General features: G+C 44.1%; 1 protein-coding gene across 1 annotated transcript in view; it reads right to left on the bottom strand.

The window, feature by feature from the left end:
• LOC112224251 (diacylglycerol kinase gamma) overlaps positions 1-12,361 on the bottom strand; it is a 165,948-nt gene extending 153,587 nt beyond the window's left edge. The window contains exon 1 of the mRNA XM_042319263.1: positions 11,722-12,361. The gene's annotated coding sequence lies outside the window, so the exon portion shown is untranslated. The remainder of the gene's footprint in view (positions 1-11,721) is intronic.
• Positions 12,362-12,818: the final 457 nt, after the last annotated feature.

The following is a 12,818-nucleotide window of genomic DNA, read 5'->3' as shown; positions in this document are numbered from 1 at the left end:
ACCTCGCTAGTACCTACTGAAACATAAATGCACAACTTGCACTGGAGTGAGCCGTTTATCTCGCCTGAATGGCTGGAGCATGTTAGAGAGACAGCACTGCCAAATTAGGACACTGATCACCACGACGATAAAAGAGGAATGGAGGTGCAAGACATCACCTTCCCTAGAGAGAGAGAGCGAGGGAGAAGGGGAGAGAGGGGAGGAGGAGGAAAGGAGAGAGGCAGAGAAAGAGTGGGAGCGAGAGAGGAAGTGGGAGAGAGAGATAAGGAAATACATGGAGTGAGGGGTAGTTTGAAAGAGCATAATCAGTCAAAGGTAATGAGAAGACAGCCAATGCCAGACAGGCACAGCTAGGACTCAAATCCACAAGCATCTCGGTACTGATCTAGTATCAATTTAGATCATAGTGAATAAGATTATATAGACGGGGGGGGGCTGATCCTAGGTCAGCACTCCTGCTCTGAGACTCTTGATACACGCATGTTTCACCCAGTATTCAGTTTATCTTCCATTCAGATAACACGGGCTAGCCTAAACCAGCCAACATGAGCTAGCCTACACTAGCCCAGCACAGGCTAGCTCACATCAGCCCAACAAGGTGCTAGCCCATATTAAGCCCACCACAGGAAGTTCATTCCAGTCCAACACAGGCTAGAGGACACCAGCCCAACATGGGCTAGCCCACACAAAGCCCAGCATGGGCTAGCCCATACCAAGCCCAGTTACTTCATAATGTAGAGATGGGTGCTCATTAAAATATTTGAGGGCGTGGTTTGCAAATGACCCAATTCATGATGTTTATAAAAAATTGCTGACATCATTCAAACCAATGAGTGTTCTGAACTTTAAAACCAATAATCTTGGAAACATATTTTTTCAGATAGAACCTTATAGTTCTAAGGTCACTAGTTATTTTTGTGCAACCATTACTGAGAGTGCCATTCCAGTTTAAACGTTCCTTGGTGTAAAGTCCTCAAGAAATGAAACTTGTGCACTGCCAATAATAAAGTACATGTGACATATAGAAATATATTCGATAGCAACACATTGTGCCAATGTGGACATGCTTGCTGGCAGGTAGCAACAATGGAATGCAGGATCCCCTCTTCAGGAAGTGACTGTGGTACTCATGATAAAAGCATCACAATGTCTCCTCATCAGTCAGTATAGGCCCTGACCCTCTATCTGCTGTCAGCTTGAAGTGACTTGTTTGTATGAGTGTGGGGATGTGGCAAGGCTTGCAAACTATCACGAATTATAAAGGGAAACCCAGCCGTGAGATGTCCAGTGATGCTAGCCTACCAGACTAGCTAAACTCCTTCTATATTTGCTTCGAGGCAAGCAACACGGAACCATGTCTGAGAGTACCTCACATCAACACCATCATCCCAGACACCCTGGACCCACTCCAATTTGCATACCACATCAACAGATCCACAGATGATGCAATATCTATTGCACTCCACACTGCCCTCTCCCACCTGGACAAAAGGAAAACATATTCGAGGATGCTGTTCATTGACTATAGCTCAGTATTCAACACCATAGTGAGCTCCAAGCTCATCACTAAGCTCAGGACCCTGAGACTGAACATTTCCCTCTGCAACTGTATCCTGGACTTCCTGATGGGCTGGCCCCAGGTGGTGAGAGTAGGCAACAATACATCCTCCACGCTGACTGTCAATACGGGGGCCCCTCAGGGGTGTGTGCTTAGTCCCCTCCTGTACTCGCTGTTCACCCATGACTGTGTGGCAGCCCACGACTCCAGCACTATTATTACGTTTTCTGACAACACAACAGTGGTTGGCTTGATCTCCGACGACGATGAGACATTATATAGGGAGGAAGTCAGTGACCTGGCGGTCCCACAACCTCAGTAAAGGAGCTGATCATGGACTACAGGAAACGGAGTGCCAAGCACATCCCCATCCACATAGGCTGTAGTGGAGGGGGTCGAGATTTTCAAGTTCCTCGGTGTCCACATCACCAAGGAATTATCATGGTCCACACACACCAACTCAGTTGTGAAGAATGCACTACAACGCCTCTTTCCCATCAGGAGCCTGAAAAGATTTGGCATGGGCCCTCAGATCGTCAAAAAGTTCTACAGCTGCACCATTGAGAGCATCTTGACTGGCTGCATCACCATTTGGTATCGCAACTGCTTGGCATTCGACCACAAAGCGCTACAGAGTGTAGTGCGCATGGCCCAGTACATCATTGGGGCTGAGCTGACATCCATGACTTCTATACAAGGTGGTGTCAGAGGAAGGCCCTAAAAATTGTCAAAGACTCCAGCCACCCAAGTCATAGACTGTTCTCTCTGCTACCGCACGGCAAGCGGTACCGATGTACCAAGTCTGAAACTTAACAGCTTCTACCCCCAAGCCATAAGGCTGCTAAATACTAAATGCTACTGTTTATTATCTATCCTGTTGCATAGTCACTTTATCCCTACCAAAAAATATATGAATACATGTTTTTATTGTCACATTCACTTAGTGTACAAAACATTAGGAACACATTCCTAATATTGAGTTGCACCGCCTTTTGCCCTCAGAACATCCTCAATTAATTTGGGGCATGGACTCTACAAGGTGTTGAAAGCGTTCCACAGGGATGCTGGCCCGTGTTGACTCCAATGCTTTCCACAGATGTGTCAAGTTGTCTGGATGGGTGACGGACCATTCTTGATACACACAGGAAACTGTTGAGAGTGAAAAACCCAGCAGCGTTGCATTTCTTGACAGACTCAAACCAGTGAGCCTGGCACCTTCTACCTACTCCCGTTCAAAGGCACTTAAGCCTTTTGTCTTGCCCGTTCACCCTCTGAATGGCACACATACAAGATCCATGTCTCAATTGTCTCAAGGCTTAAAAATCATTCTTTAACTTGTCTCCTCCCCTTCATCTACTCTGATTGAAGTGAATTTAACAGGTGACTTCAATAAGGGGTCATAGCTTTCACCTGGTCGGTCTATGTCATGTAAAGAGCAGGTGTTCCTAATGTTTTGTACACCAGATAGGTGCAGTGAAATGTGTTGTTTTACAGGGTCAGCCATAGTAGTATGGTGCCACTGGAGCAAATTGAGGTTAAGTGCCTTGCTCAAAGGCACATCAACAGGTTTCCACCTTGTCGGCTGGGGTATTTGAACCATCGACCCTTCGGTTACTGGCCCAATGCTCTAATCATTAGTCAATGACCTCGTATCCCTGCCAGTCGACTCGGCACTGGTATCCTGTGTATATACTGTATAGCCAAGTTATTGTCACTCACCGTCTATTTATTCCACGTGGTATTATGTGCCTGTGTGTGTGTAGGGAAGAGAGATGAGATGGGGACAGAAATAGGAATAACTGCTGGTCTGGAAAAAACAGAACCAATTTACTGGGTAACAAAAGAAAACCATGTCAACAGTGGGGCACTCAGGAAAGAGGACAAGCTAATGTTGAACCGAAGTGTCACTGTGTCAAAGGCTTCTGACTGTAACCAGGGTAAGGGTCAAATTAATTTAAATTCAGCCAATTCAATAAATACACTGAATGAGGAAAACTCTTCCTGACTTGCAATCCCCCTACTGTTTATTTGGGTGCCACCTGCTTTGCATGTGTGTTCTTCATCATTGTGAAGACCACATAGGCAACACCTTAAAATATGTCATATATTAGCTTATTCTCAAACGTTCACAGTCATCGATCTAGGATCAGTTCCATGAAGCTCTATGAACTGCCTTGCCATAACTCAATTTGAATGGGACTAATAGTACATTTGAATGACACACACACTTGGATTGATACACAGAGGAAAAAGCATCATGCCTTATTAATTGAGCATCCAGCAGCCCACTGAGGTCTAGTAGGGTATACAGGTCAGTCTAAAATGGATTGAACCACTTGAGCCCTGCTCTTTGATCGTCCTTCCTGACTCAGCCAGGCTCATTATCAGCTACAGTATAGCAGCTCGTCACTCTTGTGCCGATAACTGTGGATTGGAGGACTGAATTTCATTAGATGTTCTGACAGGACATGAGGAAAGGGGTACAGACCAAAGGCAAAGTTCAAGTCAAATCTTTCATCTCCTGTTAGTTTAGTGAGAGAACTGGAGCATAGTCAACCTTAGGGCCCTGAACTGAGGGAGCTTGGACTTTGCCCTTAAATGGTATTTGTCCATGATTTGCTCTGTCGGTACGTCAGACAGGATGCTGAAACAGTCCAACACACACATGCACACACACACACACACACACACACACACACACACACACACACACACACACACACACACACACACACACACACACACACACACACACACACACACACACAATCCTTCTTCTTGATCTGAGACAAACACAGAATTAGCACCTCTCATCCATGTAATCACAACTCATCTTCATTATCTTTCTAAATAGGATCTTGTACTTAGTGCCTCCCCTAACTCCTCATCAGACAAAATGTAGCTTGACTGTTTTTATTCAGCTTTCTCCCCCCTGTGCACCTCCTTAGCTGAGAAAGCATCAGAGCTCAGCAGCCAGGCTGTTAGGGCTCTCTATTCTCTTGAGGGCGGGGGGAGGCTCAGAAATAACCCAAGTATTTATGGAGGGGCTGCTGGGTGTCATGGCAACAGGGGGATTGATATGAAATTGTGGAACTGTGTCTGTTGTGGTAGTGGTGAAGCCAAGCTACAGTATACTGTACTAGATACTAAAGGCCATGCATGGGCAAGCAAGACCAGGCCTGTTCACATCCCAGACTCAGGTTGTTCCTTATCCCTTCTGACCAGCTCCAGCATTGGGAGGGCTGGTTCTGAAGAGGCCTGGGGCTGGGAGACAACCAGACTGAGAGGCAAACATTTATATGATGAAAATGAACACCTGTACATCAGAGGTAAGAGGGTTTTTTATGGAACATGAAAACATATTTTAGATTTAGTCATGTAGAGTATCTTACTACGGGCTCTGAATATAAAAATTCACAGGATGGGTTATTCATTACAAAAGCAATAACTAACTCGATAATTCAGCACGACTCCACATTAGATCGAGTACCCAAGAGAAACATGTATAAACCACGAGTTACAACTATTGTGTCCAATTACACTTGACTTTTTTGACAAATCAAATCAAATGTTATTTGTCACATCTGCCGAATACAACAGGTATTTCACCTTACAGTGAAATTCTTACTTACAAGTCCTTAAAACCAACAATGCAGTTTAAAAAATATATATTTTAAAAAGTAAGAGGTAAGAATAACAAGTAATTAAAAAGCAGCAGTAAATAACAATAGCGGGACGAAATACAGAGGGTGTCGAAGTAATTGAGGTAATATTTACATGCAGGTAGAGTTAAAGGGACAATGCATAGATAATTACAGAGAGTAGAAGCAGCATTGGGGGGATGCAAATAGTCTGGGTAGCCATTTGATTAGATGTTCAGGAGTCTTAAGGCTTGGAAGTAGAAGCTGTTTAGAAGCCTCGTGGACCTAGACTTGGCGCACTGGGACCGCTTGCCGTGCGGTAGCAGAGAGAGCAGTCTATGACTAGGGTGCCTGGAGTCTTTGACAGTTTTTAGGGCCTTCCTCTGACACCGCCTGATATAGAGGTCCTGAATGGCAGGAAGCTTGGCCATTGTGATGTACTGGGCCGTACGCACTACCCTCTGTAGTGCATTGCGGTCGGAGGCCGAGCAGTTACCATACCAGGCAGTGATGCAACCCGTCAGGATGCTCTCGATGGTGCAGCTGTAAAACCTATTGACGATCTGAGGACCCATGCCAAATCTTTTCAGTCTCCTGTGCAGGAATGGGTTTTGTTGTACCCTCTTCACAACTGTCTTGGTGTGCTTGACCATGTTAGTTTGTTGGTGATGTGGAAACCAAGAAACTTGAAGCTCTCAACCTGCTCCATTACGGCCCCGTCGATGAGAATGGGGGCTTTTTCGGTTCTCTTTTTCCTGTAGTCCACAATCATCTCCTTTTTCTTGATCACGTTGAGGGAGAGGTTGTTGTCCTGGCACCACACACGGTCAGGTCTTTGACCTCCTCCCTATAGGATGTCTCAACATTGTCAGTGTTGTGTCATCAGCAAACTTAACGATGGTGTTGGAGTCGTGCCTGGCCGTGCAGTCATGAGTGAACAGGGAGTACAGGAGGGGACTGAGCACGCATCCCTGAGGGGCCCCCGTGTTGAAGATCAGGGTGTTGGATGTGTTGTTACCTACCCTTACCACCTGTGGGCGGCCCGTCAGGAAGTCCAGGATCCAGTTGCAGGGGGATATGTTTAGTCCCAGGGTCCTTAGCTTAGTGATGAGCTTTAAGGGCACTATGGTGTTGAACGCTGAGCTGTAGTCAATGAACAGTATTCTCACGTAGGTGTTCCTTTTGTCCAGGTGTGAAAGGGAAGTGTGGAGTGCAATAGAGATTGCATCATCTGTGGATCTGTTGGTGCAGTATGCACATTGGAGTGGGTCTAGGGTTTCTTGGATAATGGGGTTGATGTGAGCCATGACCAGCCTTTCAAAGCATTTCATGGCTACAGACATGAATGCTACGGGTCGGTAGTCATTTAGGCAAGGTGTTCTTGGGGACAGGGACCATGGTGGTCTGCTTGAAACATGTTGGTATTACAGACTTAGACAGGGAGAGGTTGAAAATGTCAGTGAAGACACTTGGCAGTTGGTCAGCGCATGCTCGGAGTACACGTCCTGGTAATCCGTCTGGCCCTGTGGCCTTGTGAATGTTGACCTGTTTAATGGTCTTACTCACATCGTCAGCAGAAAGCATGATCACACGGTCGTCTGGAACAGCTGATGCTCCCATACATGTTTGATTGTTAATTGCCTCGCTGTGAGCATAGAAGTTATTTAGTTCCTCTGGTAGGCTCGTGTCACTGGGCAGCTCTCGGCTGTGCTTCCCTTTGTAGTCTGTAATAGTTTGAAATTAAATCACTATTATCTGCCATTGTAATGAAATCCCTATTATCAGACTATTGATAAACTTCCCAAGAGAGAAAGCAACAACATGTTACCCAACATTAGTTACAGCCATAGAATTAGAATGAGTAGAACAAGATTCCCCATTCAATGGCAAAAATGATAAGCGGAAACCACACACGTAGAACCTCTCATTCTAATAATATGGTTACAGATGGGCATCTTTTCCTTTTCTGATAATTGGGCTTAACAGATGTCTTTGGTTGAATCCCAAATGGCACCCTATTTACTACGCAGTGCACTAAGCAAATATAGTGCACTACATAAGAAGTAGCCATTTGGGATGCACTTTTCTGTTAGTAATCAATCACCTGGAGACATCCTATGAGATTTGTCATGTTAATCACATGGAACCACTGGAGGAATATTCTTACTCACTTATTGATCCTTTTTCACTCCATGTCACGAAACAGGAGCTGTCCACAACGGCTACAGTGGGACGTCACTGTCAATGTCCCCCATCTTTTCACTTCCTTAACCACTACCTGCTATTACAAACCTAACCTAACCCTGACAACCTCCCTTTATCGTGGATGATTGTAAACATTAATCTAAGTGGCACCACAGACCCTCCTACAGTATACGCACACATAACAAACACACTTACGCACACCTACGCAGGCACACACACTACGCATGCACACACAGGCATGTGCACCCTCTGATTTCCCAGAGGTCTCTATCTCTCTGAACAGATTCCAGACGCCTACCCAAAACAAAGCCGTTGGAGAAGAGGGTGCCGGAGCAGTCTTCTAGTGAGGCTTCGGATGCGTGCACACCACCCACCGCTTCCACGTATATTACTCGCTAATGTCCAGTCCCTAGGTAACAAAGTCAACGAAACTAAGGCAAGAGTTGTTTTCTAAAGAGATATCCGGGATTGTAACATACTCTGTTTCATGGAGACATGGCTAGCTGGGGGCATGCTGTTGGAGTCATTATAGCCAACAGGATTTTCAGTGCATCGCGCTGACAGGAACAAACATCTCTCCGGTAAGAAGAAGGACGAGGGTGTATGTTTCATGATTAACAACTCATGGTGTAATTGTACAAGAACTCAAGTCCTTTTGTTCACCTGACCTAGAATTCCTCACAATCAAATAGGCAGAATCTAAAACAGGAAGGGTAGCTTCAGACAATAACATTGATGTATACGCTGACTCGGTGAGCGAGTTTATAAGGAAGTGTATAAGAGATGTTGTACCCACTGTGACTATTAAAACCTTCCCTAACCAGAAACTGTGGATTGATGGCAGCATTTGCGCAAAACTGAAAGCATGTACCACGACATTTAATCATGGCAAGGCAACTGGAAACATGGCCGAATACAATCAGTGTAGTTATTCCCTCCGTAAGGCAATCTAACAAGCAAAGTATCAGTATAGAGACAAAGTGGAGTCGCAAATCAGTGGCTCAAACGCGAGACGTGTGTCTCAGGGTCTACAGACAATCACGGATTACAAAAAGAAAACCAGCCCCGTCGCAGACACCGACATCTTGCTCCCAGACTAGCACAGAGAGGCGGCTCCCTATCTACAGACATTCGCAGGATGGGTTATTCATTACAAAAGCAATAACTAACTTGATAATTCAGCACGACTCCACATTAGATCGAATACCCAAGAGAAAAGTGTGACTATTTTGTCCAATTGCACTTGACTTGTTTGACAAATGAAATCACTATTAACTACCATTGTAATGAAATCACTATTATCAGACATTGCATTATCTTAATTTGACCTAGGACTATTGATCAACTTCTCAAGAGAGAAAGCAACAACATGTCACCCAACATTAGTTACAGCCATGGAATTAGAATGAGTAGAACAGGATTCTCCATTCAAAGGCAAAGATGATAAGCTGTAACCACACAATTAGAAATGAATAGAATGGACATAGAACCTCTCATTCTAATAATATGGTTACAGATGGGCATCTTTGCCTTTTCTGATAACTAGGCTTAACATATGTCTTTGGTTGAATCCCAAATGGCAGTGCACTACTTCTGTATGGCTCCAAGCAAATATAGTGCACCACATAGAAAATAGCCATTTGGGATGCAATTTTCTGTTGGCCACTTTAATAAATGGAACACTAGCCACTTTATTAATGTCACTTTAAGAATGTTTACATATCTCGCATTACTCATCGCCTATGTATATACTGTATACTGTATCCTTCACTATCTATTCTTTACTATCTATTGCATCTTAGCTGCGCTGTCACTGCTCATCCATATATTTTATACTTATATATTCTCATCCCATTCCTTTACCAGATTGTGTGTATTAGGTTTTGTTGTGGAATTGTTAGATATTACCTGTTAGATACTGCTGCACTGTCAGATCTATCTAGAAGCATAAGCATTTCGCTACACTCGCAATAACTTCTGCTAACCATGTCTATGTGACCAATAACATTTGATTTGATTTGTTTTGAGCTCAGAGAACGTGATCAGCATAGTCAATTAGTGGTGGTGGTGAATGAGACTCTCGGTCCTCCTCCTTCTCTGTAGGCAGGCAGGTCTTCACTCGGTGTATCGTGCAAGAACAGAAGCATCCTACATTGTTTATTACCCAGCCTGCGATTCAGGCATCCGGTCCGGGCGTGAATAACCATTGCTTTCAGTAATTGGATGATGAGGCGTAATTAAGAGTGCTGATTCGATTTGATCAAAGTCTGGCGCCTGAATCACATGGTACAGAGAGAGAGAGAGAGAGAGAGAGAGAGAGAGAGAGAGAGAGAGAGAGAGAGAGAGAGAGAGAGAGAGAGAGAGAGCAAAGCTTGAGGTAAACGGTGACAGCCTTGACAAACAGAGGTGAGGACTGGAAATCTGTGACAGCTATCACTCGACCTGTCCCACAGCAGCACAGTCAAGAATGTGCTGCATGTTTTTTAATGTATGAAAATGTGCAACATTAGAATCTATTTATGAGAATCCAACTCTTCTGACAACACAAGTTCTTGTGAGAAATAAACCATGAAAAAAGGGGGTAAGTTGAGCCACCCTTGTTTCTGGCAAACCATACACAAAATGGATCATTTGACAAAATATTTAGGAAGAGGTCATCATTTCATGGAGTCTGTAAAGGAAGAAACCACTTGGAAAAAGTGATAAGCAAGTTAAACTGATTTTCACCAAGTCAAATGAATGTATCATGTCAGAGGTTTCCTGATGCCCGTAACTAAACCAAAGTAGATCATTTTCAGATTGTTCTAAACATCAGTTAGGGAGATGCAATATAAGCTCGAATATGAAGTCCTTAACCTAACAAGAAAATGCATCCTTATAGCTGTATGGGCTAATATTATCAACATGTTTGTCTTTGGGTAAGTTGAACCAATGGTCATGAGGTAGGTTGAGCCAATGGTTGAACCAATGGCCATGAGGTAGGTTGAGCCAATGGTTGAACCAATGGCAAGTTGAGCAAGTGGTTTCTTCCCAGGCGTATTGCAAGGCATTATTGCTGGAATATGAGGCAACAATAGAGCCTGTGTTAAAAGTGTTTAAAAAAATAACAAAGATGTTTTAGGTGTTAAGCCTGTTTTCAAATATGCTTAAAAGGATTAAAAGACGAAAACGTGATTGGGATTGTCTTGAACTGTGTTTGGGAAATAAAGATCTAGAGGCGAAAGAAACGCACACCTATTTAGGCGAAGTGCTGGCTAGCGGAGTGGAACACTAAAAAAAATAAAAGAGAGCCACACACTCTAGGAGCTCAGATGCAAAAATATTTATGCCCAACGTTTCGACAGGCAATCTGTCTTCATCAGGGTATAAAGATAAAATAAATAAAGATGGACATGGTTTAAAAAAGGTAGTGGTAATATTTAATTCAGTACAGAAATTTGTAGACGGCTTAACTTACCCTGAGCTGTGGCTCAATTTACCTACCCGGGGTAAGTTGTGCCAAGAGACCACTTATTTTGGACAATATTTTTTTTTTAAACTGTTTTGTTTACAATAACTCTGATTATTTCCATACACAACATCCTAAAATATATGTAGATATCTTTGATAGAAAGAACACTATATTTCCCTTGACGGAGTGATGCTGAATGTAAAAAATATCTCAACTTACCCCACTCTCCCCTACTGTTCATCCACATTTTTGTGTATGTAGGCATTCTACAAATATGTCCAAAACATGACTATCCGTCTTAGACATCATCCAACATGGCTAAATATAAGAAATAAATCCTGCTTGATGTGTTTGAGAGAAAGGACAGTAGGGTGAGTTCAGTGGAATGACAGAGTAACTGTGTTTCTTTATGGCTCCACCATATTACCCATACATCCATCATAGCCACAATCAGCACAAGCACACACACTGACCCCCATTAGGCTGAAACAAGTTTTAGTATCATTTTCACTAAGAGACTGACCACAACAACCAATATATCAACACACACTGTTACTTAGGACAAAACAGAATGAGTGAAAGTGAAAGGCACTTGGCAAGATGGAAGGACAAATAAACGCACACACACTCACACAGACACACACACACACACACACACATTCCAGCGAAACAGGGACAGATGCGAGAGCAAGAAAGCGGTCAAGGGCTGGTCAGAAAGTAATAATCAATGGACAATGATTGTCCGCGAAAAGAGATATAGAGAAACATGGAGATAAACAGAAAATGAGAGAAACATGGAGTTAAACAGAGAAACAGAGAGAGAGAAACACAGTGACAGAGAAAGAGAATCACAGCTTGTCCCATACCTCTGCCCATCCCAGTAGTTCTGCTGTCTGTGTGTGTGTTCCTTCCTTCAGTATGGGTTGATAGGCAGTCCGTTCCAAGCTGCCCGGGGCATGAGTTGCTCTCCCTTCCCCCGTGAGCAGAGCAGCGAGCCCCTCACAACACAAACCGGCAGCTACAGCTACAAAGAGCAGAGCCACAGCTACACAACACAGCTCCAGCTACACAGAGAGGCACAGCAAAGGCACTGGAGCCCCGGCAGAGGTAGCAACATCCCTCCCTCCCATTCAGCCTGAATTAATTAAGCTTTTTTCCTCTCTCTCCCTTTTGCTTAGTTCCTCTCCTTCGCTCTGTTGCTATATAGCTTCCTCTCTCTCTGTCTCTCTCTCACTCTCTGTCTCTCTCACTGTAAAACGACTCTCTCTGTTCAGTTCCGTCCCTCTCTCTCTCTTCTCTCTATTTCTCTCTCTGCCCTAGTGAGTGCTGCTTTGCAGATTCTATGTGATTATTTTCCCAGCCTTAGCAGGCTGAAAATGTCCCTGCAATTTCTTTTCTGACACCCTGTTTACATAGAGCTGTTCACTCTCCCGCTCTCTCCATCAATCTCTCTTTATCTCTCTTGCTCTCTCTCTCTCTTATCGACACTGCTTTGCCACAGCGCCTCCAGCCCCCCTACCCTGTAAACCACTAGAGCTCGTGCCTCTCTCTCTCCCTCTCCCCCTCCCCTTCATCCTCTCCCTCCCCATCTCCCTCCCTCCCTCGCACACTCACAGTGCATCCTGTGTGTTGGTAGTATATCTCAGAGAATTCCAAATATATAATTTCAATGTATTGGCCTATTGCGCAGGCCATTTCTTAGAAAAGACAATTCATGGGAAAATTCAAGTGTGTCTTCCACTCAAAAACAACCAACATCACACACATGCACAGCAACACACACTGCCACGACTTACCCCTGTTGCCTGCCTAGGTTTGTGCGGGATTCTTTGTGTCATGTTGCTCGTTAAGGTTGTGCCTTATTTATTTTCACGTATTATACCGAGTGTGTATAAGTTTAGGAGCGTAGTTTTTCCTCTTTCCGTGAGTAACTGGTTTCTCTTTTGTCGAGGGCGTTATTTTG

This window comes from Oncorhynchus tshawytscha, linkage group LG03 (assembly GCF_018296145.1).
Source record: "Oncorhynchus tshawytscha isolate Ot180627B linkage group LG03, Otsh_v2.0, whole genome shotgun sequence".
Classification (NCBI taxonomy): Eukaryota; Metazoa; Chordata; class Actinopteri; order Salmoniformes; family Salmonidae; genus Oncorhynchus; species Oncorhynchus tshawytscha.
Note: the sequence above shows the minus strand (reverse complement) of the source record. Positions and strands in the feature narration are given on the sequence as shown.